Genomic DNA, 26,205 nt, shown 5'->3' with positions numbered 1-26,205 from the left:
CTGTGAGCAGTCAAAGAAAGTGCGCAGCTGCCAACCACAGGCATGAAGCTCCAAAGTAAGGAGGTCCTGGGCAAGATATAGTTAGAGTGGGAGACGTGGAGACAAGGCTTGTTTTCAACACAGGCAGGAGGAAGAGCATGTAAATGTATCTGGAATTCAGAAGGAACAAGAAAGTTGATACGACCATGACATTATTGATGCAATTGGAAGACAGGAAAGGACGTAATGGAGAATGGGAGGTCAGAGGTAAGATGGCGACCTTTTTGTTGGATCCAGTGTGGGAGTGTGTTAGAGGTATTGGTATTGGTACAGTCGAGAAATGTTGAGGGGAAAAGAATTGTTTGGTAAGAAGGGAAATGCCGAGTTCGAGGTGGGAGGGGGTGGTGGGTGAGGCAGCTTCAGCAACGTAGACGTCGTGGGTGATGTGCGAATGGTGGTTTATGAGTTTTGGACCATTCGGAGTTTGCCGTTGGACAAGGAGGGTGCTAAAAATAACCCTACTTCCTGGTTTTCAGTCAGAGAGAACGTTTTCATCGTGTTTTAACTGTGAGTACTGTTTCATCCCACATCCATCTGAACTTCCTCCCTGTCGCTGAAGCGCTTTCTAATACCAAAAACAGCGAGGCTCCAATGGTGGCGCCAGATAGCCACAATGCCCTGCACCGCTGAAACCGCTCTTGTGTGTGAGCAGATACACGTGCTGGCTGTGGGAGCAGATACACGTGCTGGCTGTGGGAGCAGATACACGTGCTGGCTGTGGGAGCAGCTGCACTGAGTCGGGAAGGAGCCAAGAAAGAACAAATTGCCTCATTCCATATACAGCAGCGGTGGTCATCAGGCGAGCTTCCAAATGTTTATGAGCTGCCATAAAAGATCAGGCAGAGTCAACACGGTTTTATGAAAGGGAAATCGTGATTGACAAATCTATTAGAGTTTTTTGAGAATGTAACCAGCAGGATAGATAAAGGGAAACCAGTGGATGTAGTAATAATTTTGGATCTTCAAAAGGCATTCATTAAGGTGCCACACATGAGGTTGTTACACAAGATTAGGGCTCATGAGATTGGGGGTAATATATTATGGATTAAGGATTGGTTAATAGACAGAAAACAGAGAGTAGGAATAAACGGGTCATTTTTGGGTTGGCAGGTTGTAACTAGTGGGTTGCCACAAGGATCAGTGCTTGGGCCTCAGCTGTTTACAATATATATCAATGACTGAGACGAGGGGGCCGAATGCAACGTATCCAAGTTTGCTGACGATACAAAGCTAGGTGGGAAAGTAAGCTGTGAGGAGGATGCAAGTAGGCTGCAAGGGGATAGAGACAGGTTAAGTGAGTGGGCGAGAAGGTGGCAGATGGAGTATAATGTGGGGAAATGTGAAATTATCCACTTTGGTAGGAAGAATAGAAAAGCAGAATATTTTTTAAAAGGTGAGAGACTAAGAAATGTTGGCAGTCAGAGGCATTTGGGTGTCCTTGTACACAAATCACAGAAAGTTAACATGCAGGTACAGCAAGCAATTAGGAAGGCAAATGGTATGTTAGCCTTTCTTGCAAGGGGGTTGGAGTATAAGAGTGAGGAGGTCTTGCTGCAATTATCTAGGGCTCTGGTGAGATCACACCTGCAGCAAAGAATCCTCCGACGATTGGAAAGGTTGTGCAGCCTAAAGCGTAGGATGAGCATAAATGGTTTTGATGCTGGTTTCTCCCCTTTCTTTTGCTATATTTGTAAGGGTACAGTACAATCACTGTGGGGCCTTTATACCACACTTTGTGAGCTGATGTTAAGCTGTATACCAGCCTAGGCTATGCTGCTGACTGTTTCCATTTCTTGCGGTTCCGTTTGGAGTAAATGAAATATTATTAACAAAACTCAAGTTACAGATCAGTGTGCTGGGACTATTGATAGCTGCTACATTGGGGAGAGATGATATATTGCACCTGAAGACCAGAAAAGATTGTAAATTGTACATTTATGGGTAAAATTGAAGGCAGGTGAATCGAAAATGAAAAACGTGGCTAAGGCAACCGGGAAATCCATTGCAAAGGTGAGTGTAGTTAATAATTTCAATGGACATGTTGCAGGGATGGGGCAATCTCCATAGTATTAGGTCTCACCCATGACAGCTTAATGTAAATCTTTAATTAGAGGCAAATAAAATAGAGCCGATCTGTAAACACTCTCATATAATCTAGTTGCCATGGCATCAAAGAATCATTGTGTAACCAAAGGGGTCCTTGTGGTCAGTCAGTGTAGGAGGTTAAAGGTTGTTCCTCTTACCAACCTATTTCTTCTACAATGGCTACTTGGTTAACAGCAAGTTTGACCTGTTACCTAGTCCTTGACAGTTCCTCCCTTTAACATTACATTTTGTTAAAACGTCATAAGTTGGCAATGTTGTGGAGGTGGAAATAAGCAGTCTTGGTGATGGAAAGGACATGGGGGTTGAAACTCAGCTCAGGGTTGAATACGATGCCAAGGTTTATTTACAGTGATTGTTTCAGCCTGAATGAGTGACTGGGGAGGTGGATGGAGTCAATGGTAAGGGAGCAGAGTTTATGGAGAGAATAAAGTTAGCTACAGTCTTCCCGAATGTACATTGGAGGAAGTTATGACTTAGCCACGACTTAACGTCAGCATGGAGGTGGTTGTGGGGTCAAGAGAAGTAGTAGAGAGGTAGAGTTGGGTGTTGTCAGCATACCTGATTCTGAACCCATAGCTGAAGACACTGAGGGTCAATATGGAGACGAGCATGAGGAGCAGAGCCAGACAACAGAGGAGAGGTGATAGAGGAGGATGTGTGGGCAATCTTATCAAACACTGTTGAGAGGTCAAAAGCACAAGGAGGATAATGTACCATAATTTTAATGTCCTAGGCCCAACCATCTTCAGCTCTTCATCAATGACCTTCCCTCCATCATAAGGTCAGAAATGGGGATGTTCGCTGATGATTGCACAGTGTTCAGTTCCATTCACAACCCCTCAGATAATGAAGCAGTCCGTGCCCACATGCAGCAAGACCTGGACAACATCCAGGCTTGGGCTGATAAGTGGCAAGTAACATTCGCGCCAGACAAGTGCCAGGGGATGACCATCTCCAACAAGAGAGTGTCTAACCACCTCCCCTTGACATTCAATGGCATTACCATCACCGAATCCCCCACCATCAACATCCTGGGGGTCACCATTGACCAGAAACTTAACTGGACCAGCCTCATAAATACTGTGGCTACAAGAGCAGATCAGAGGCTGGGTATTATGCGGCGAGTAACTCACCTCCTGACTCCCCAAAGCCTTTCCACCATCTACAAGGCACAAGTCAGGAGTGTGATAGAATACTCTCCACTTGCCTGGATGAGTGCAGCTCCAACAACACTCAAGAAGCTCGACACCATCCAGGACAAAGCAGCTCGCTTGATTGGCACCCCATCCACCACCCTAAACATTCACTCCCTTCACCACCGGCGCACAGTGGCTGCAGTGTGTACCATCTACAGGATGCACTGGAACAGCTCGCCAAGGCTTCTTCGACAGCACCTCCCAAACCCGCGATCTCTACCACCTAGAAGGACAAGGGCAGCAGGCACATGGGTTCAACACCACCTGCACATTCCCCTCCAAGTCACACACCACCCTGACTTGGAAATATATCGCTGTTCCTTCATCGTCGCTGAGTCAAAATCCTGGAACTCCCTTCCTAATAGCACTGTGGGAGAACCGTCACCACACGGACTGCAGTAGTTCAAGAAGGCGGCTCACCACCACCTTCTCAAGGGCAATTAGGGATGGGCAATAAATGCTGGCCTTGCCAGCGATGCCCAGATCCCATGAACAAATAATGAAAAAAAATTCAAAGAGGCAATTTTGAGAGAGAAGCTGGAAGGCAATAATATGTTTGACCAGCTTAGAGAGGGAAGGGAGGTTGGAGATGAAACAGTAGTTGGACAATAGAGATGAGTTTTGAGGAAGGGGGTACGAGGCAAGTTTTGCAGGGGAGAGGGACAGTGCCTGAGGAGTTGACTAGGGACGGGATCAAGAAAGGAGGATGTGGGTCTCGAGAAAGAAATTAGCATGGATATGGCTTTGGGGAAGATGTGGGGGGGGGGGAAATGCCGAGTGACGGGGGATCAAATGGGAGGGTGACGGGGAATGGGGGGGTGGTTGGGGGGGGGGGGTGAGAAAAAGGTAAGGAAGCAGCAGAGGCGACTTTAGAGATGTGCTCAATATCAGAGATAAAGAAATTCACACAGTCTCCAGACTTAATATTGTGGTATAAAATTGAAGGAATGAGGAAATGGAGCAGTTAGTCACGGCGGTTAGTCCTTAACATTTAAAAAAAATGAAGTCAAACTAACAAACAAAAGGAACTGTACAGTCATTCACAAATGCTTTCATAATGTAATATTTGACTATCATCCAATCTGTGGTGGCCCCTTTGGAAACATTTCTTGAACTGAAGTGGGAACTGAGCCCACAGTACCTTTAGGAGTGAATATATTAAATTAGATCAGGATGTAAAATACATTTGAAAACCCGATCATTGCTGCTTTCTCTTTGATATTGCACAATATAATATGCTCACTTGACTATGTCTGGGATGTGGGTAGTTCTGCATTTTTTCTTCTGTTTGTTAACCCTCTTGGGACTCAGCTTTAAATGCACTGTGAGACAACTCCCCAGTATGTATAATGAAGTGCCATTTGAGATATATATGGCTATTAGATGAAAATAACAGATTGGTAGCTTCTGTTTAAAATTAGTGTGGAAAGGATAAGGCAAATCATCCAAACCGACAAGGCTAAGTGCCATGGGCATGCAGAATGTAAATATGATGCAGGTCACTACTCTCTGTATTTCTATGCCACCTGCAGTTACACCTGATGAACTGCAAAATACTACATTGTCTTATTATGCTGGTGATTCATATTAGGTGGAAGAGCAACAGTTTATAGCCTGAGGCAATTGTAACAACAATAGCTGCCTCAGGAAATGATGCTGGTTTATGAGAGTACTGAAAGATTTTAGAATTGGAATACCAATGAGCAAGTTACAGATTTTCCCACCTTGATGCATTCTCCAAAAATCTGAGTCTAGCAAGTCTTAGCAACAATAATTACAGCAATATAAGCCAACAAATGCTTGATGTGTGACATTCCTCTGCCATTGTAAGGGAGGTGGTAGTCTGTTAATTTCACTAAAATAGCAGAGAGGAATATCATACGAACTCATTAAGTGTTCTTATGCTAATATCAGCAACAGTAATTTCTAAACTAACGTGTTTTAATCTCAGCATTCAGTGGATAGATTTCCAAGTGATGACACTGTAAAGGAGAGAGTTCTACACAGTGAAGTCAATACAGACCTGTCAGTTAACATCATTTGTGGGAAAGTTACTGGAATCTATTATTTGTGACAGTGACTGAGCACTTGGACAAGTATGAGCTGATCAAAGAGAGTCAGCATGAATTTGAGATGGGTAGGTCATGTCTCACTAGTCTAGTTGAATTTTTTGAGGAGGTCACTAGCATGGTGTCTATGGATGTAGACACATGGACTTCCAGAAGGTATTTGATAAGGTTTCGTACAAGAGATTATTGGCAGAAATGAAAGCACACGGAATTGGAGATAACCTTATGACATGGGTTGATAATTGGGAGTTAGGAGACAGAGAGTAGGGATAAAGGGATAATTTCCTGCCAAATCTCTCTAACTGCTGGCAACGGATTGTCCTATGTCTAATTCTCCCTCTCCTGGTGTCCTCGTCATGACGAGGGAGAGTGACGGCCTCCACCTTCTTCCTCTTTGCCTTCTGAGGTCCAATCCCGCTCTAATTGCAAATGGTGCAATATGCAGCACGCCTCTATAATTCTTGATAACATTGTTGGGCTGTATTGTAGGGATCCCCTTGAACTCTCTGGGTAAGGGAAGCCACAGTTCAGAATCCCAATAGTCTGTTCAATAATGTGTGTCGCACACAAGGCTTCATTGAACCCCTTGTCGCCTTTGGTACTTGGATGATGGAGTCATGTCATCAGCAATGGTTAAAGTAGATATCTCTGGTCTCCGAGCAACCATCCTAACACATTGCTCTGGCTGAACAATGCAGGTATCTTTGATTGTCAGAGAACAAAAGAGCCATGGCAGATTCTAGGCTACTAAGCATTCACATGCAGAGTGATGTGGTTGGCGTCATTCACAAACTGTAGCCTTCTCACACAGCCATTGGAAGAAATCCATACGTGACCTCCTTGGTCTGTAGACCCTCTTGCGTGGGTACCTATATTTTGGGTGGTGCCTACGTACATAATGTTGGATTCTCCAAGCTTCTCTCCTCTCCCTGTCCTCATCATTCTCTTTCTCTTCAATGGCGAGAAATCGGAAGAAAACCCACGGAAATTTCAAGCGATTTTTGTTTAATTTTTGACCTGTAAAACCATGGTGTAGAATTTCCACAGGAGTTCTCCTGATCTCCCACGTAACTTAGGTAGAAACTCTGTGGAAACCTCATAGAGATGGCATAAATGGTGGTCAACACTGTTTCTCTGAGGTTTCCGCCAATCTTCTGATGAAGTTATGGTAGGAGATCGGGAGAACTCTCGCAGAAGTTGCTGGCACATGAATTTTCGCCTCCGTGCCATTCATATTTGTTCACATATGATTTTACCCGAGTTTTTTTGACTGGTATTCAGAAAAAAATAAGACTGAAAATCAGAAGGCCAACTCATTAACAACACTCAGGGATTCATAGGGGAGGGCAAGGTCTATGATACGGTAGATGGTACATTGTGCAAGGAATGGACCTGATGGGTCTAATGGCCTTATTCCTGTGCACAAGACAACACAATACCGAATTATTAAGTCACAATGCTATCTTATTAAAATGAATTATTTTTAAGACTACATAAATTACAAGCAGGAAGTATATCCCTGTGAGATAAGGGAGAGAAACAGTAAGACTAAGGCTAGAGTTGCTAAATTAGAAGATTAGAAATAACCTAAAGGCTAAGGAAAAATACAGAAGAGCTTCTTACCCAAGTTGGCATCTTAAACTTTTACTACAGCTAATTGAGCCTTAAGGTAATGAAGCAAAAAGGCCCAAATATATGTGAATAAATTACCTTTAAGGCACTGACAGCTAGTGGAAGAGGTAGAATATTACCATAGAATACCAACATTATACATGTTCACATTCATTAAACTCAAATGACCCCATATTAGATTGAGACACAAATGTTCTATTGAAGAATCAAGTATGTTATTCAGAACTGCTCATACATTAGCCGCACACTCCGAACAAAAACATCAGCTTTTTTTTCTGGAAAGCATGAATAATAAGAGCGCAGTGCATTCTTCACAAAGTGCAGATGTGATTGACTATCACAGTAGTATTCAGCACTTGGCTGCACAATGAGACTTTAAAAAAGCATTTCCTTTCTAGACTTGAGATTCTACTGATCTGACAGGTCCACTGTTATAAAAGACAGAACCGTCATCCTGTGTCCCTATTGCAGTCACATGTTGTTACATCAGATTCTGTTGCCCTGCACTCGCCCTCTGCTTGAATCAATCACCTTGCCTTCAGGAGGGCTTTTTCTTTTAAGGAATAAAGCAAAATTGTAGCAACAGTTTTTAAAAATAATTCATGCAGAACTTGGAAAGATAATTGTGCACCATATAAAAGCAGACTGTGCACCATATAAAAACAGATTTTTTTTTTAAAAGTTAGATTTACAGGAAAAATACCCACTTCAGATCGAACTGCCAAATGACCCACATGACACAGATTCTGTGAGGAAAAACCATTTCCTCCTCCTCCTTCTGCTCTCCTCTTCTGAAGGTGCTTATTTGCGGATGGGGTAGAGATGCATGTTAATTACCTCACCAAAGTGACTAATCTTCAAGTGTGATCTCTGACAGAGTGTGAGCAGGGTATTTGATGGTCCAATCCTGTCCTGACCTAATGCCCACGCTCAGTTATTTGATAGTGATCAAGAAATGGAGATCTGGTTGATTTTTTTCCACCTCCCCAACACATGGATTCTGATTGGCAGAGATGAGCTAACGTAGCTAAAGTATGAAGCTCAACGGAAGTTCGAGGAACAGCACCTCATCTTTCGTTTAGGCACATTACAACCTTCTGGTCACAACACTGATTTCAATAACTTCAGATCATAACTGCTGCTCCCATTTTTTCGGTCAGCTAGTGCTGGTAATGGTTCTGCTACCGCCATATACAACTACTCCTGATCAATCTTTTGTTTCTCAACCTGTCCCATTACCGCCCTCCTTACCTTGCACCCCATCATCCCCTTTGTCATTTAATCACTCGTGCCCTATCACAGACCTTCCCTTTTGTTCTTTCCTCCCCTCCCCTCCCACCCCCCCCTTTCCCTGGCTCCGTACTTGCTTAAAAACTTTAACTCTTTTAACATCTTCCAGTTCTGACCAAAGGTCTTCCACCTGAAACGTTAGCTCTGTTACTTTCTCCACAGATGCTGCCTCACTCCAGCATTTTCTGTTTTTATTTTATAAGCTAGCTCAGTGCAGACTGAGGGTATCAAACAGATTTTCTACGGTGGGCCTGATCTGATATCCTGGCACTTGGCTTGGGTCACATTCAGCAAAAGTTATTAAAATAGAAATAGATGAAGATAAACCACATTGGTACATACTTACATTTAGATTTTATTTACTGCTACTGCTACTGCTGCCTGATACCTGGCGTCTCTTAGCTTGAACCATTGCATCAACATTTGGAGTAAATGACTGGGCTGAGGCCTGTCTTGGATTAAAAACATAAAGACCCACTTATCACTACAGAACTTTGTGCCCTAACCACGAACCCGAGAAGTGAATTCCACAGCCTCATAACTCTTTGTGTGAAGAAGTTTCTCCTGCCCTCTGTTCTAAATCTCTTACATTTAATCTTGTATCTTTGGCTCCTCGTCTTGACCTCCTCAACCACTGGAAACAGCCTGATTCTATCTACCCCAATCCATCTTTCATAATTTTAAACATCTCTGTCATATCACCCTTGAATATGTGTTGGATATGAGAAGAATGAGCCCGAACAGAAAGGGCACAAAGTCAGAATGGGCCTGAAACTGAGCCACCTGGTCAGGGATGCACCTGTCTTCATAGTATCATAGTATCACAGTAGGTACAGTAAAGGATTTTTCCCTTCAAGTATTTATCCAATTCCCTTTTGAAAGTTACTATTGAATCTGCTTCCACCGCCCTTTCAGGCAGTGCATTCCAGATCATTACAACTCACTGTGTAAAAAAATGTTTCCTCATGTCGCCTCTGGATCTTTTGTCGATCACCGTAAATCTGTGTCCTCTGGTTACCCTTCTGCCGCTGAAAACAGTTTCTCCTTATTTACTCTATCAAAACCATACATGATTTTGAACACCTCTATCAAATCTCTCCATAACCGTCTCTGTTCTAAGGAGAACAACCACAGCTTCTCCAGTCTCTCCACCACATAACTGAACTCCCTCATACCTGGTACCATTCTAGTAAATCTCTTCTGCACCCTCTCCAAGGCCTTGACATCCTTCCTAAAGTGTGGTGCTCAGAATTGAATACAATACCCTAGCTCAGGCCTAACCAGTGTTTTATAAAGGTTTGGCATAACTTCCTCGCTCTTGTACTCTGCTTCTGTTAATAAAGCCCATGATCCCATATGCTTTTTTAACAGCCTTCTCAACTTGTCCTGCCACCTTCAAAGATTTGTGTATGTGCACCCCCAGGTCTCGCTGTTCCTGCACCCCCTTTAAAATTGTACCATTTAGTTTATATTGCCTCCCCTCGTTCTTCCGTCCAAAATGTATCACTTCACACTTCTCTGTGTTAAATTTCATCTGCCATGTGTCTGCCCATTTCACCAGTCTGTCTATGTCCTCCTGAAGTCTGTTACTATCCTCCACATTGTTTTCTACATTTCCAAGTTTTGTATCATCTGCAGACTTTGAAATTATACCCTCTATACCCAAGTCCAGGTCATTAATATATATCAAAAAGAGCAATGGTCCTGATACTGATCCCTGGGGAACACCACAGTATATTTCCCGCCAGTCTGAAAAACAACCATTCACCACTACTCTCTGCTTTCAGTCCCTTAGCCAATTTCATATCCACATTGCCACTGTCCCTTTAATCCATGGGCTTTAATTTTGCTAACAAGACTATTATGTTGTCTTGTTTGACTTTTTGAACTCCTAATCTGTTATACCATCACAACTGGCTGCCTTAATAATTATTAGCTATAACCCACAAGCACACACCTTGTAAGCATTATCTCTCCACAGTGGGGAGGAAAACTGCAAGAAGAGGGGAAAAGAGAAGCCCTTCCTTCCCATAGTTACTCTGTAACCTTTTACTGTTCAATTAAAGTAACTCCCGTCTGGCTTTTCTTCAAGGTTTCTTTGATTGACCTTCTGCCTTTCTCCCCCGTTCGGAGAGACTATTGACAATGTGGCCAACCTGCATTATTGGCAACATCACAATGACTATTAGCAAAGCACGGCCCTGCATCGCGCTATTGAAACCACACAATTTAGGGTTAGTGGGTGGGGCTAGTGGTTAGGATTAGGGTTAGGGTTAGTAATTGGTGCTAGTGGTTAGGGTGTTAGGCTTAGGGGTTAGGATTAGGGTCAGTGGTCAGGGTTAGGATTAAGGGTAGTGGTTAGCGTTAGGATTAGGGTTAGTAGTTAGGAGTTAGGATTAGAGTTAGTGGTCAGGATTAGTGTTAGGATTAGTGTTAGGTTAGGGTTATTGACACCATTGTGACTAGACGTGTCTGTTTTCATTTCATGTATTTTTTTACCTCATGCAGGTGAGTCACAAAACAGGCTTACAAATTGTTCATTCAAGGAGCCTTCTTTCTGGCTTGAGTCCGATTTCCCCCCCTGCTTTCACATCTCTACATTTCCCATAGAAAAAGACATTAGGGACCTTAGATATTGGCACAAGACAGGTGGATCCAGGTGTTGTGCTGGTTTCATCCAATCATTGGCCTGCCTGCAAAGGGCTTCTGACAAGAACATATCACCAGGCCCACCAGTCGGCAACGGATTCCACCATGGTGTCTTCATCCATTACCTGCCTTTCACCTTCACCAGAGCTGGTTTCACCACCATGACCTTTCCCCATATTGAGGCACTCTGATTCACATTTTATAGTCTTTTTTTTTATTCGTTCATGGGATGGGGGCGTCGCTGGCAAGGCCGGCGTTTATTGCCCATCCCTAATTGCCCTTGAGAAGGTGGTGGTGAGCCGCCTTCTTGAACCGCTGCAGTCCGTGTGGTGAAGGTTCTCCCATAGTGCTGTTAGGAAGGGAGTTCCAGGATTTTGACCCAGCGACGATGAAGGAACAGCGATATATTTCCAAATTGGGATGGTGTGTGACTTGGAGGGGAACGTGCAGGCGGTGTTGTTCCTATGTGCCTGCTGCCCTTGTCCTTCTAGGTGGTAGAGGTCGCAGGTATGGGAGGTGCTGTCGAAGAAGCCTGGGCGATTTGCTGCAGTGCATCCTATGGATGGTGCACACTGCAGCCACGGTGCACCGGTGGTGAAGGGAGTGAATGTTTAGGGTGGTGGATGGGGTGCCAATCAAGCAGGCTGCTTTATCCTGGATGGTGTCGAGCTTCTTGAGCTTTGTTGCTGTCCATTTATAAATGGAGATATGTTCTGTAGCTAGGTTTAAGTCTGTAATCCTCATCTTTTACTGCTCCCTTTGCCATTGACCATTATTCCAGTAGGTGACTAGAAAAGAATTTGATGTGAATAGAAAACCTCCAGCAGCCTGTGATTTTTTATTGGGGTTGTCAGATGTCACATTGTAGAGATGGAGGTGCCCATGGTGCTTGTTTTTTTGGTGGTTTTTACTATAGTAACAGCATCTTTCGAAATGTGGGCTTCCCAGTAAATGTCTTTATGATATATTGATATTAATAGAATTTTTAAAACCACTTTTTGAACATGAAATTTACACGGCAAATGTGGTTTACACTATCGAACCTAGTAACACACAAACTGTAGGCTCTCAATGCTTCTATTTGTGTTCACTCCCAATGCACCTTAACTCAGATCCTTCTTGTTATGTATTTAACAGCATTCAGCTGTAATGAATTGCTCTAATCTACTTCCTGATAGCCCTGACTTCTAAATCAGTCACTCTACCACTGCTTGACTCATTTTAAATTACTCACATTGACTTCAGACTGACTGGGTAATCACTGGAAATGGGAGAGTTTCATCTTACAGGGAGTGATTTATGTCAGTGGTTCTGTATAGTCAATGAGCACATGAGTGACTAGTCACAGGATGTCTTCCCTGGATGTTAGAATCAATCTGAGATAAGCAACTGGTGGCATGGTCTTGACTTTATGTCAATCAGTCAGTTCTGCAGATTTCACAATGAAAACTTGCTGATCGTGTGTGTTAATAGTAATCCATGGTGGGGGGGGGGAAGATAATTGTTCTGGTTACTTTTTGTAGCAACATTATAAATGCATTCAAAAAGAATGTGTTTGTGAAACATAGCAACCAATTCAGCCCCTCCCTTGTAGGTAGTACATGATGTGAAAGTTTGGTGGTAATATGTTTTGTCTTTCTGAATGAAAACACATTGATGCTGGTTTACTGTGGGGATCTGGATTCAAATCCAGCCCAAACCCATGGGTCTGCTGTTGTTAATGAGAACTGGAGTGGGGAGGGTTGTCCTATGTGAGATGTGTCACAACCTAGTGGGTATGAGCCCATAATAGTAAACTGTTAATCTCATGCAAAGAGGCCTGAATTCGAAGACAGATTCCTGAGATGAAAGGACAGTTGGGGTAATTCCGCAGTCCTGTGGAGAGCATCGAAGTAGTGATGTTGCAGCCCTGCCTCTGACTTGTGTGCCCTGTGAGTGTGGCTCATTGCTGGAAGCATGGAATTGCCTGTGAGCTGATGTAGGAAGTCGGAAAATTCAAACTAGATTGTGGAGGGTGCTCTTCAGAATTATGTCGCTTTCTTGGAGGGGAAGTAGAGGGAGCTTTATTCTGCAGCCAGCTCTGCTTTAACTGAATTTTTTTAAGTATCACGCTGATTCAGTATTGCTGTACTATTTGGAGTCTGTATATCATTTAACCTGTAAATAAATCTAACTAATAGTTTTAGCCTGTACGTGTTAGTCTGTGGTTCTGGTATTATCTACCTTTTCGGAAAGACAGAAGAATATGGTAACATCTCATGTGCTCACCAGTGAAGTATACAAACTGCAACTGGAGGTTAATTGTTAATCTTAAGCATACTATCCTATACATGGCAGATATAAGCGCACTGATTTTGGATTGTAGGAGGCTGCTCATTGAAACCACCTCTTTGCCATAAACACAAAAGTGATTTGCATTCCTAAAATTAGGCCACTGCTTAATATTCTAAGTAGCTTGCTTATATGTGAAAATTAATATAAATCAAATTAGCATAATTCTTTGACACGTTATTCATAATAAAGTAATTATTTTGTTATAGATGGGGAAATCTTTTCACGACTCTTTTTTGTAACATTTATTCTCCGTTCCTCTCCTGAAGGCATTGATTTATGTTGGTGCACAGGTCTGATGGTGCCAGGCATCCTTTGATACCTTGCCCAAATGCTCATCATTCATGTGTGAGCCTAGACGGCAAGAGTTAGTATTCAACAGCAACACCTTGCATTTAAATGGTGCCCGTAACATTTTAAATGTCCCAAGTGCTTCACAGAGGAAAAATAGAAGCTTAACAGTAATAATGGAGATGACTGGAAGCATAGCTGAAGAGATAGTTTTTGATGTTTTGAGGAGGCTTTTAATGGAGAGAAATGTAGTAAGATAGAGGCTATCAGGGCTCACCATTATTTCTGTGCAAATGGTAGAGCAACTTCCGGAAACCACACAAATGCGCAGTTAAACCCGGAAATCCGGAAATTGCTGTACCAGATGAGACCCCTGTCCGTAAACTGCGCGAGAAGGACATCTCTCCGGCTGGTTCTCCGTTCAAATGAATGGAACGACATGAAGTTCCTGCACTGATCTAATGGATACGAACTAATCTCGACAAAAAAAGGTACGTCAAGTCATTTTATGTCTAAGCCCCGTGTTAACGGTGTGGTAAGTCTTAATGACTGCCAAACAACCTCTCTGGCACTGAAAATAAACCTTTACAAGTGTGGATTCTCATTCCTTCAGATTTTAATTGTTGGACATTTTTAAAAAAAGGTTCTTTTTAAAAAATGTTTCTTTCTGTCTCTTTTATCTCTGTCTTTTAATTCAATCTTTCTTACCCTCCCTTTATTTCACTTTCTGTACCTGATTTGACATTGAATTCACTCTAACTTACCCTTCCTGGTTCAGTCTCTGCGTGACTGATTAACATGTTTCAATCTGATTGGTTAAGGGGATACACAGTTGCTTGCCCCCTTCACATAGCTCCCAGATGCCCTGTAGAGGGCGCCGCGTTGGATGGAGCGCCCGATGAGAGGAAAAGCCCATGAAAAGTCTATGGGAAAGTGTAAGTCTAACAAAGGCCATTCATTCGCCGCTCACTGGAAATTCCAGCCCATCGACTCACTGATCTCTCATACAGGCCAGTCCCAGCAGCAAAGCGAGTCAGGACAGTCTGAGCACAGAAACGCTCAACGGACTGGAACCACTGACACGGGCGAGTCCGACTGCAATAGTGCGCGTGCGGAGATCAAATCCAGTGTTTCAAATAGAAAGTCGAACTTTTGCTTTCATATGGTATTGCTTTGAAATCTTGGTTAAATTAAAGCACTATTATCGTAAATTCCCAATTGAAATCGTCGTCTTAAAATCACAACATTTCTTAGTATGCTTATTCACTGCGGAGGGTTTAAACTATGCACAGTAACACTTTCAGAGAGATTTAACCTAAAAATATTTTTTTTGTTATTAAAATAAAGTGGAACATTTGCCAATGACACTTCAGTAGTGAATGGGGGTACAGTAGTTTTTTTTTTATTCGTTCACGGGATGTGGGCGTCGCTGGCAAGGCCGGCATTTTATTGCCCATCCCTAATTGCCCTTGAGAAGGTGGTGGTGAGCCGCCGCCTTGAACCGCTGCAGTCCGTGTGGTGACGGTTCTCCCACAGTGCTGTTAGGAAGGGAGTTCCAGGATTTTGACCCAGCGACAATGAAGGAACGGCGATATATTTCCAAGTCGGGATGGTGTGTGACTTGGAGGGGAACGTGCAGGTGGTGTTGTTCCCATGCGCCTGCTGCCCTTGTCCTTCTAGGTGGTAGAGGTCGCGGGTTTGGGAGGTGCTGTCGAAGAAGCCTTGGCGAGTTGCTGCAGTGCATCCTGTGGATGGTACACACTGCAGCCACAGTGCGCCGGTGGTGAAGGGAGTGAATGTTTAGGGTGGTGGATGGGGTGCCAATCAAGCGGGCTGCTTTATCTTGGATGCTGTCGAGCTTCTTGAGTGTTGTTGGAGCTGCACTCATCCAGGCAAGTGGAGAGTATTCCATCACACTCCTGACTTGTGCCTTGTAGATGGTGGAAAGGCTTTGGGGAGTCAGGAGGTGAGTCACTCGCCGCAGAATACCCAGCCTCTGACCTGCTCTCGTAGCCACAGTATTTATATGGCTGGTCCAGTTAAGTTTCTGGTCAATGGTGACCCCCAGGATGTTGATGGTGGGGGATTCGGCGATGGTAATGCCGTTGAATGTCAAGGGGAGGTGGTTGGACTCTCTCTTGTTGGAGATGGTCATTGCCTGGCACTTATCTGGCGCGAATGTTACTTGCCACTTATCAGCCCAAGCCTGGATGTTGCCCAGGTCTTGCTGCATGCGGGCTCGGACTGCTTCATTATCTGAGGGGTTGCGAATGGAACTGAACACTGTGCAGTCATCAGCGAACATCCCCATTTCTGACCTTATGATGGAGGGAAGGTCATTGATGAAGCAGCTGAAGATGGTTGGGCCTAGGACACTGCCCTGAGGAACTCCTGCAGCAATGAATGGGGGTACAATAGTGAATGGGAGTATGTTGAATAATAATACTGTAAACAAATTTGTAAGAAGCTTAGGACAAACGACAGGTTGTGTGTGTGCCCTACTTGCGTTCCATCTTTAAAAACTATTCAGGGAAGCATGACCAAATAAACAGCATTATTTTGCAAGAAAAGCTATTCGTCTGCCTCCAAAAATTCTTAAAATAAAACTTTATTGGACCCCAGGACCCCCACCGGAACCCTGGGGTGGGCCCTCGAAAGGTTTTGGAGAGGCTTAAATATTGGTATCTCTGGATAATGTGTAATTAAAACAAAAATAAACCTCTGGAATGTCTTTACTTTCAGAAGAGTTTGATTAAATGTGTAATGCATAAGAAGCTGAAAATCTCCCATTTAAATTACACTAATTAGTAGTCATGCAGTGCAGCTGTCCTGCTTTAATTATGAAACATTCATTACAAATATATAACAGTACTCTGCTACACATCCACTCAATGGGCTTTTGCTGCTTCAGCACTCATTAGCAAAACACATGGGTGTTGACACAAACAATTAACTTTGTAAAATGTATTGAACGCTTCACAAAACTACAAGCTACAGTTCCTACCAGAGACTTTTTTTTGTTCCTTTTTGCTCCCCCTTTCTGCTTTTCCTTACTGAAGCTGGTGAACTCATGCTTTTTTTAAATTTGTTCATGGGATGTGGGCGTCGCTGGCGAGGCTGGCATTTATTGCCCATCCCTAATTGCCCTTGAGAAGCTGGTGGTGAGTCGCCTTCTTGAACCGCTGCAGTCCGTGTGGTGAAGGTTCTCCCACAGTGCTGTTAGATAGGGAGTTCCAGGATTTTGACCCAGTGATGATGAAGGAACGGCGATATATTTCCAAGTCAGGATGGTGTGTGACTTGGAGGGGGTGTTGTTCCCATGTGCCTGCTGCGTTTGTCCTTCTAGGTGGTAGAGGTCGCAGGTTTGGGAGGTGCTGTCGAAGAAGCCTTGGCGAGTTGCTGCAGTGCATCCTGTGGATGGTACACACTGCAGCCACGGTGCGCCGGTGGTGAAGGGAGTGAATGTTTAGGGTGGTGGATGGGGTGCCAATCAAGTGGGCTGCTTTGTCCTGGAATATGTTGAGCTTCTTGAGTGTTGTTGGAGTTGCACTCATCCAGGCAAGTGGAGAGTATTCCTTCACTCTTCTGACTTGTGCCTTATAGATGGTGGAAAGGCTTTGGGGAGTCAGGAGGTGAGTCACTTGCCGCAGAATACCCAGCCTCTGACCGGCTTTTCTAGCCACAGTATTTATGTGGTGACTCCCAGGATGTTGATGGTGTGGGATTTGGTGATGGTAATGCCGTTGAATGTCAAGGGGAGGTGGTTAGACTCTCTCTTGTTGGAGATGGTCATTGCCTGGCACTTGTCTGGAGCGAATGTTACTTGCCACTTATCAGCCCAAGCCTGAATGTTGTCCAGGTCTTGCTGCATGCGGGCTCAGACTGCTTCATTATCTGAGGGGTTGCAAATGGAACTGAACACTGTGCAATCATCAGCAAACATCCCCTTGATTTTCCCCTGATTCCCATTGACTTCAATTTTACTAGGATTCCTTGGTGCCACACTCTGTCAAATGCTGCCTTGATGTCAAGTGCAGTTACTCTCACCTCACCTGTTGGGGTATGGTTCATGGTCACCAGCTGTGCACTGTGGTATCTTGCCCAAATGACTATCATACATGTGAGAGCCTAGATACCAAATGCTGGCAGCCTATTGAACCAGTGATAATAGGGTCTAAAAGAGTTCCTGAGCCAGACTCACTGCACACTTATTTCTAATCAATTGATATGACAGGTGGACTGATCTATAATACATTCTCCTCCTGTAACCAACACGTGAGGTCCAGGGCTCCCACCTAGTTGATGTCGACTGGTAGGAAGGGGATGTGCTGAATATGGGTTTGGTTTTTTTTGGCGGGATGGGGGTTGGTGTGAAAGGATGCCAGGTTTGCCTCTCCTTGAATCCTTCTCTCTAGATGGAATCAATGGATGTCTCAGAGGGAGGTACTCCTAATGATAATGGTGTGAATGGGAACAGGTAGAGATGGGTTCATAGAATCATAGAGGAGGCCATTCAGTCCATCGTGTCCGCGCCGGCTGAGAAATGAGCCACCCAGCCTAATCCCACTTTCCCGCATTTGGTCCGTAGCCCTGCAGGTCACGGCTCTTCAGGTGCACATCCAGATATTTTTTTAATGAGTTGAGGGTTTCTGCCTCTACCACCCTCTCAGGCAGTGAGTTCCAGACCCCCACCACCCTCTGGGTGAAAAATGTTTTCCTCATTTCTGCTCTAATCCTTCTACCAATCTCTTTAAATCTATGCCCCCTGGTTATTGACCTCTCTGCAAAGGGAAATAGGTCCTTCCTATCCACTCTATCTAGGCCCCTCATAATCAAATCACTCCTCAGCCTCCTCTGTTCCAAGGAAAACCCCAGCCTATCCAATCTTTCCTCATAGCTAAAATTCTCCAGTCCTGGCAACATCCTCGTAAATCTCCTCTGTACCCTCTTTAGTGTAACTACATCCTTCCTGTAATGTGGTGACCAGAACTGTACACAGTACTCAAGCTGTGGCCTAACCACTGTTTTATACAGTTCCAGCATAACATCCCTGCTTTTATATTCTATGCCTCGGCTAATAAAGGTAAACATTCCATGTGCCTTTTTAACGACCTTATCTACCTGTCCTGCTACTTTCAGGGATCTGTGGACATGCACTCCAAGGTCCCTCACTTTCTCTACACCTCTCAGTATTCTCCCATTTATTGTGTATTCCCTTGCCTTGTTTGCTCTCCCCAAATGCATTACCTCACACTTCTCCAGACTGAGCTCCATTTGCCACTTTTCTGCCCATCTGACCAGTCCATTGATATCTTCCTGCGGTCTACAGCTTTCCTCCTCACTATCAACCACACGGCCAATTTTTGTGTCATCCACAAATTTCTTAATCATGTCCCCTACATTTAAGTCCAAATCGTTAATGTATACCACAAAAAGCAAAGGGCGCAGTACCGAGCCCTGAGGCAACTCACTGGAAACAGCCTTCAAGTCGCAAAAACACCTGTCGACCTTTACCCTTTGCTTCCTGCCACTGAACCAATTTTGGATCCAATTTGCCACATTCCCTTGGATCCCATGGGCCTTTACTTTTTTGACCAATCTGCCATGTGGGACCTTGTCAAAAGCCTTGCTAAAATCCATGTAGACTACATCAATTATGCTACCCTTATTGATCCTCCTTGTCACCTCGAAAAATTCAATCGAGTTAATCAGACACAACCTCCCCTTAACAAATCCGTGCTGACTGTCCTTGATTAGTCCGTGCCTTTCTAAGTGACGGTTTATCCTGTCCCTCAGAATTGATTCCAATAATTTGCCCACCACCGAGGTTAGGCTGACTGGCCTGTAATTACTCCGTCTATCCTTCACTCCCTTTTTAAACAACAGTACAACGTTAGCAGTCCTCCAATCCTCCGGCACTACGCCTGTATCCAGTGAAGTTTGGAAAATGATTGTTAAAGCCTCCGCTATTTCCTCCCTGGCTTCTTTTAACAGCCTGGGATATATTTCATCCGGCCCTGGTGATTTATCCACTTTCAAAGATGCTAATCCCCTTAATACTTCCTCTCTCACTATGTTTAACCCATCCAATATTTCACACTCCTCCTCCTTAACTTCAATCCCTGTATCATCCCTCTCCTTTGTGAAGATGGGTTACCCATCTGCTATTGTGGTCATGGAGGTGGGGGTTACCAAATTAGAAAAAGCTTCTTGAGTTTCGGTTTGGGAGGCATCCCAATATGTCTCGAGGGAAACGGTCACTGTTTGCTTCGACTAAATCTAAGAGGGTACAAGGCAATATTTAACCTCCTTGGAAAGGTCAGGTGTAATCTGCTCTCGGTTTAGACAGAATTTTATACAACTTGGTGCCATCGTTCTCTCGGTACCAAGAGGTAAAAAGGGGTCCTCATCACTTTTAGTGCGGGTGTTATCTCAGTGTGGTAAATCTCAGTGTGGTAAAGTGACTGATGTCATTGAGTCCTCATTCCTGTGCTGACGTGTGTTCAGTTACCCCGCCTGAACGTGGCTGGTTTTCTTACTCTGCATGTCCGTCTTGCCTTGAACAATATGGGAAACAAGGTGCCGCCGTTCTTTATGGGTGAAATTCGTGAGCTGGAGGTAAATTTGGCAGATTGTGGCATCACGTTTGAGAGAAGAGCATTTTATACGATGATTGTGAGTGCCACTTATGGTTGTAACCATATTGGAAGGTGCATCATCAGCGGATGGTTTCCCCAGAAACAATCGAGCCAAAGTACATTGCTACAATTTGAGGAGATGCAGAATGAAGAAGTATTTGTCCTCTGTGAATAAAGTAACCTGCCCTAAAAAGGTTGTTTTATGTTATGTCAGTGAGCTGTCTCTTGCACATTGTTCCTTAAGGAGGGCGTTGGCTTTGACCCTTCTCCTGAGTGGTTGACATTCTTGTGCTGAATATAGCCCTGATTGCAGATTTACACATTCCAATCATTTTAAACTCAGCCCCACACATAGGAACACTTCCTGAGACTGATCATAATCCATCCTTTATCTGAGTTTCTCCCCTCTCCATCTCTTCCCCCCCCAATTTATCTATCTTGGGAGTGCTTTCCTGATATTTTATTCAAATTATTATGAATTTTTAATGGATTTTCTCAGGATATTTGCCCTTTCTTTTCTCTAAGTATCCACCAAATATTATCTTTCCACTTTAGCTCTTATTGTCTAAATTAGAATAGGTGCTGGGATGGGTAGGGTGGTATTCTGTACTTTTAGAAATACTGTGAAAAAGCTCTTTAATGTGCTGTTAGTTACCTCAATGTCACTCAGTGAGCTACAATATCAGATTAATTCGAGCATTGTTGCGGTCTCCTCCCTCAACGGTATTTCATTCAGTGACTAATGATGTGGACAGACCTTTTATCATTTCCTTATCAGCTCTGTGGACTCTTCACCTCGCTGCTTTATCTTCTGCTTATTCGACATTTCAAAGTGTTTCGAGATGAGAAAGAATTCCTTACATCCATTTCAGCTCCACCACATTAAACTGAATCCCGTCTGGCATTTTTTTTTGAATACAGAGACAGTGCGGGTTAAATTGGGCTGCGTAGCGCCCGTTTTTTTAGGCGCTACTTGGACACCTAAATGGGGTCCGAGATGCGTGCGCACACTTGCGACGTGAAGTGCGCAGGACGCCATCTTGGCAAAGGGGTTTGCATGCACGCGCCTAACGACTGCCGACAGCATGCAGACTAGGGGGTTATAACACGAATCAGTGTGTAAGGCTGATTTGAAGCCACTGCTGTCGCTTTGAAACTCCACATTCCAGCCAGCACGGCTGAACACGACGTCAAATGGCATGAAGGACCCCCCCACCAGTGTTATTTAAAGGGATCATGAACTACTTACTGGTTAGTTGCTGGATTATTTCTTCTGGCTGCTGGTGCAATTGTACATGTTTTTGGTGGTTTCCTTTACTTGGCTAAAGTTTAAGTGAGTGCTCTACAGGGAGTGGTCTGGCTGGTCTTGCAGTACTTTTTTGTGTCATTTAAAACATCGTGCTGAAAAAAGCTGCATCCAGACATGGGTGGCCTGGTAGGGCTTCCTCTGGGAATTGAACATGACCGGGAGAATGAAGAGCAGGACAAGATGCTAGAAGGGAGGAGGAGGAGGAGGAGCAGGGCACTCAGCAGAAGGCCATATCCGCAGAGGGACTTCAGGGACCAATTCTCTTACCTCAACTTCAGCGACGACCAGTGCATCAGACAACTTCGGTTTACAAAAGAGGTCGTGACTGAAATTTGTCAATTGCTGCAGCCACAACTGCAGCCTCAAGGCACGGCATGGACAGCATTGCCTTTGGCTGTCAAGGTAACCATGGCTCTTAATTTTTATGCCCCTGGCTCCTTTCAGGCTGCTGCTTGAGATATAACCAACATCTCACAGTTCACAGTGCATTGCATTTTAAGGGAGGTCACTGAGGCTCTCCTTACAATGAGAAGCACATCACCTCATTCCCTCTTGCCAGAGACAAGCAGGAGGAGTGAGCACAAGGTTTTTCTCACATTGCAGGCTTCCCCATGGGTGCAGGGTGCCATTGACTGCAGGCACATTGCCTTGGGTGCTCATCATCTGAACTTGGACATATTCATGAACAGAAAGGGATTCCACTCCCTCAGTGTGCTGCTGGTTTGTGACCACAGGCAGTGCATCATACAGGTCAATGACCGTATCCTGGCAGCAGTCATGATTCGTTCATTCTATGGCAGTCCTCTGTTCCAACTGTATTTAAACCAGCACAGCAAATTAAAGGCTGGCTACTGGGCGACAAGGGTTATCCCCTCATGACATGGCTCATGACTCCGGTCAGGAAGCCACGCACATATGCACAGCAGGCCTATAAGGAACATTAAAGAGCACACCAAAGCCATCCTCAAGCAACGCTTCTGCTGCCTGGACCACTCTGGAGGAGTCCTGCAGTACTCAGCTGAGTGGGTATCAGGATTTGTGGTAGTATGTTGCATGCTGCACAACCTGGCCGTTATGAGGGAACCGCCCTTGCCATTGCCTATCAGACAAGAATCTGAGGAGCATGAGCAAGAGAAGGAGGAAGTGCAAGAGGGAGAGGAGGAAGAGGAAGGGGGGGCTACACCGTAGACTGGCCCTTTCTGCCAGGGCTATGCGTGATCAGGTTGTCAATGAGCAATACCAGTAACCTCAACTACACCTCCCCATTCACCAACAGTCCCACACTCCTTACCTTTCATTTCTCAATGACCATCACATCATCCTCTTTATGATTACACATTGGTTCCTCCCTCAGCTCACCGCAGGAATAAAAACCACCACCAAATGCAAATTTAAATCCACATATATAAATTCACTCATTGAAATGAAACTATTCACCCTTGTGCATTCCCTTAGTGCCTGTCGTTGGTGTGCCTTTACCTATCCTAGTGCTCCTATGAGGTGCTTCCCCAGTGGCTGGAGCATGGGTGGTGGAAGGCTGCTGGCCTTCTATTGAGGAGGCTGCAGATGACCTTCTATTGAGGACGACCTTGAGCAACTCTGGGCCTAGAAGGCCCGGCTTCAGACTGCACCATCTCAACCTGAGCTGCAGCAGTCTGGGCCGGCTGGCTAACAGGCAACATCAAGGGCACTGGTGGAGTGGCAGGGGTAGGAGCAGGAATGCTGTCATCCTGAGAGAGGACAACAGGTTCCTCTTCCATGGAGCCACTGCCACTCTCCTGGAGCGAAGCCTCAGCAATCCTGGTGATCTGTTGGAGAACAGATTGCTGGACTGGGTTGTAGTGAGGGGAGAGCAGAAAGTAAGAAGTGTGTTCTTACATCATCTGCAGCTTGTGAGTCTGAAACGATTGTGGGATGAGGGAGAAGTGTGAAGAGAGAAGGAGGATTAGGTATACAAGAGACCCTCATCATCGATCACTCCAGCACCGCCAGTGGCCATGGCCTCAGCAATGCCCCTTCCCATGATGGCCAGCACTGTCTCCTCCACGGGGGTTAAAAGGTGTAGGCGCACTTGTCCTCCTCCAGATGTTTGATGCTGTCTCCTGTTATGCGCCACCTTCTTTTGCAAGAAAGAAGTGTGTCAGTGAGTGTCCTGCAAGATGTTTGGGTGACGTGGCTGTCATGGTTGAATAGCTGCCAGTGTTTGTGGCAGCAGTGAGTTGTGGGTGTGAGGCTTGTGAGGGTGAGGTAAAGTGTATAAATTAAAGGGCTGAGTACTGATTGATAGAGATTGTTGGTAGGTGGGTGATGGGGGTGTAGTGAATTGAGCAGTGGATGAGGCTTCAATATATTACAGCACAGATTCATTTCACAATTGACTTACACTACTTCTTCCAGCCACAATGCACCTCCCCTTTAAGAGGTGCTGGCTGCCTTTAAGTAGCGTTAGCCACTCGCGGTGTCGGGACCCCTGCTCATGTGCGCAGCCAATCAACAGCGCAAGTAGCACTGGCTGCACATGGAAATCATTTAAGGCAGGAGGCATTAACATGCTAAGTGTGTGAGGGTGAGGTAAGGCATATAAATTAAAGGGCTGAGTACTGATTGATAGGGATTGTTGGTAGGTGGGTGATGGGGGGTGTAGTGAATTGAGCAGTGGATGAGGCTAGTGGTGCAGTTGGTAGGATTTGCCATTTGAAGCTTGAACTCATTCACCTTGACAACTTGTGTTAATTTAACATGCTGCCTGCATCGCTATGAACAAGCATGGGTTAATCACATGCCACGATCCCCGGGCTCAGGGGTTATCCAGTTTAACCCCCAGTGTATTTCCCCCCACCAAATACATACATAATGATTATAAACGTCAATCCCATATATTCATAGTATATTTATGTAATTCACTGCTCTTTTACTCATCCAATACCCACTGACCTGCATTCTTGCTTCAGTTTATCTGCAAGAGACCAGCGTCGACAGCGGCGGAGGAGGAGCCTTTCTTTCTCTCTCCCACAGAGCGGTCGGCAGCGGGGAAGGAGGAGCGGACCTGGTTGGAGCGGCGGGAGCGGCGGCGAGTCGATAAAGGGAGCAGCGGAGGCCTGAGGTGAGTAATTAAACTCACCTACGTGAGTCTTTTTCCCCAGCGGGGAAGGAGCTTCGCGGGCTTTTTCAAAGGCAGGGGGCGGGGCCAATTCATTGGTACCCGTATATCGGTGGAGCGGTTGCTGAACCCGAGACACTACACTAGTAGTGACTCCCACCCTCCCGCCTCCTCTAACCTTTTGGGGGGTAGAGGGAATTTAAAGGGTAGGTTCGATTTTATATTTTGTTTTCAGGGACTTAACTCCTGGACCTAAGATAAATAAGAAGCAAAAAGTAATCCAAGTGGGACGTCACCAAGGAAGAGGTAAGTGATTGGTTGGTGAGTATTTTCCTGCTGAATTTGTCTAAGGTTAGAGTTTGTGGATTCTCGGGTCTCTGTTGTGTAGTGGGGGACTGCTGTTCAGCAAGGGCCCTTGTGTATACCTTTTAATTGAAGTGAAATTGGTGGGATTCATTTAATTTGAATTAATTAGTTAAAGGGTAAGTCATGTCAGGACAGCCCAGCCCCGTGTAATGCTCTTCCTGCTCTATGTGGGAAATCAGGGACCCTTCTGGTGTCCCTGACGACCATGTGTGCGGGAAATGTATCCAGTTGCAGCTACTGACAAACCGCATTGCGGCACTGGAGCTGCGGATGGATTCATTATGGAGCATTCGCGATGCTGAGAACGTCGTGGATAGCACGTTTAGTGAGGTGGTCACACCGCAGGTAAAGGTTGTACAGGCAGGAAGTAATTGGGTGACCACCAGGCAGAGTAAGAGGAGCAGGCAGGCAGTGCAGGGGTCCCCTGTGGCCGTCCCCCTCTCAAACAAATATACCGCTTTGGATATTGTTGAGGGGGATGACTTATCAGGGGAAGGCAGCAGCAGCCAACTTCCTGGCACCAGGGGTAGCTCTGCTGCACAGGCTGGGAGGAAAAAGAGTGGAAGAGCTATAGTGGTAGGGGATTCTATCGTAAGGGGAACAGACAGGCGTTTCTGTGGCCGTAAACGTGACTCCAGGATGGTTTGTTGCCTCCCTAGTGCCAGGGTCATGGATGTCACTGAGCGGCTACAGGGCATTCTCAAGGGGGAGGGTGAGCAGGCAGAGGTCGTGGTCCACATTGGGACCAACGACATAGGTAGGAAGGGAGATGAGGTCCTGCATCAAGAATTTAGGGAGCTAGGTAGCAGATTAAAGAGCAGGACCTCAAAGGTTGTAATCTCTGGATTACTCCCAGTGCCACAGGCTAGTGAGTATAGAAATAGGAGGATAGAACAGATGAATGCGTGGCTAAAGAGTTGGTGCAGGAGGGAGGGTTTCAGTTTCCTGGATCACTGGGCCTGCTTCTGGGGAAGGTGGGACTTGTACAAGTCGGACGGGTTGCACCTGAACCAGAGCGGGACAAATATCCTTGCGGGGAGGTTTGCTAGCACTGTTGGGGGGGGTTTAAACTAACTTGGCAGGGGGATGGGATACAGAGTGGAGCTACAATAGGGGGTGATGTGCAGCCAAATATAGAGAAAAAAACAAGTCAGCTTGGAAGACAGGGCAAATATGTAAGGGCAAGGCT

The 26,205-nt window shown here is 45.1% G+C and overlaps 1 long non-coding RNA gene across 1 annotated transcript; it reads left to right on the top strand.

The window, feature by feature from the left end:
- Positions 1–25,016, top strand: LOC137321505 (uncharacterized). The gene is made up of 3 exons (XR_010962840.1): positions 1–246; positions 24,502–24,653; positions 24,886–25,016. It is a non-coding gene; the product is annotated as an uncharacterized lncRNA (long non-coding RNA).
- The last annotated feature ends 1,189 nt before the right edge of the window (positions 25,017–26,205 follow it).

Source organism: Heptranchias perlo, chromosome 5 (assembly GCF_035084215.1).
Source record: "Heptranchias perlo isolate sHepPer1 chromosome 5, sHepPer1.hap1, whole genome shotgun sequence".
In the NCBI taxonomy this organism is placed as follows: Eukaryota; Metazoa; Chordata; class Chondrichthyes; order Hexanchiformes; family Hexanchidae; genus Heptranchias; species Heptranchias perlo.
This window is presented reverse-complemented; position numbering and strand designations above follow the sequence as displayed.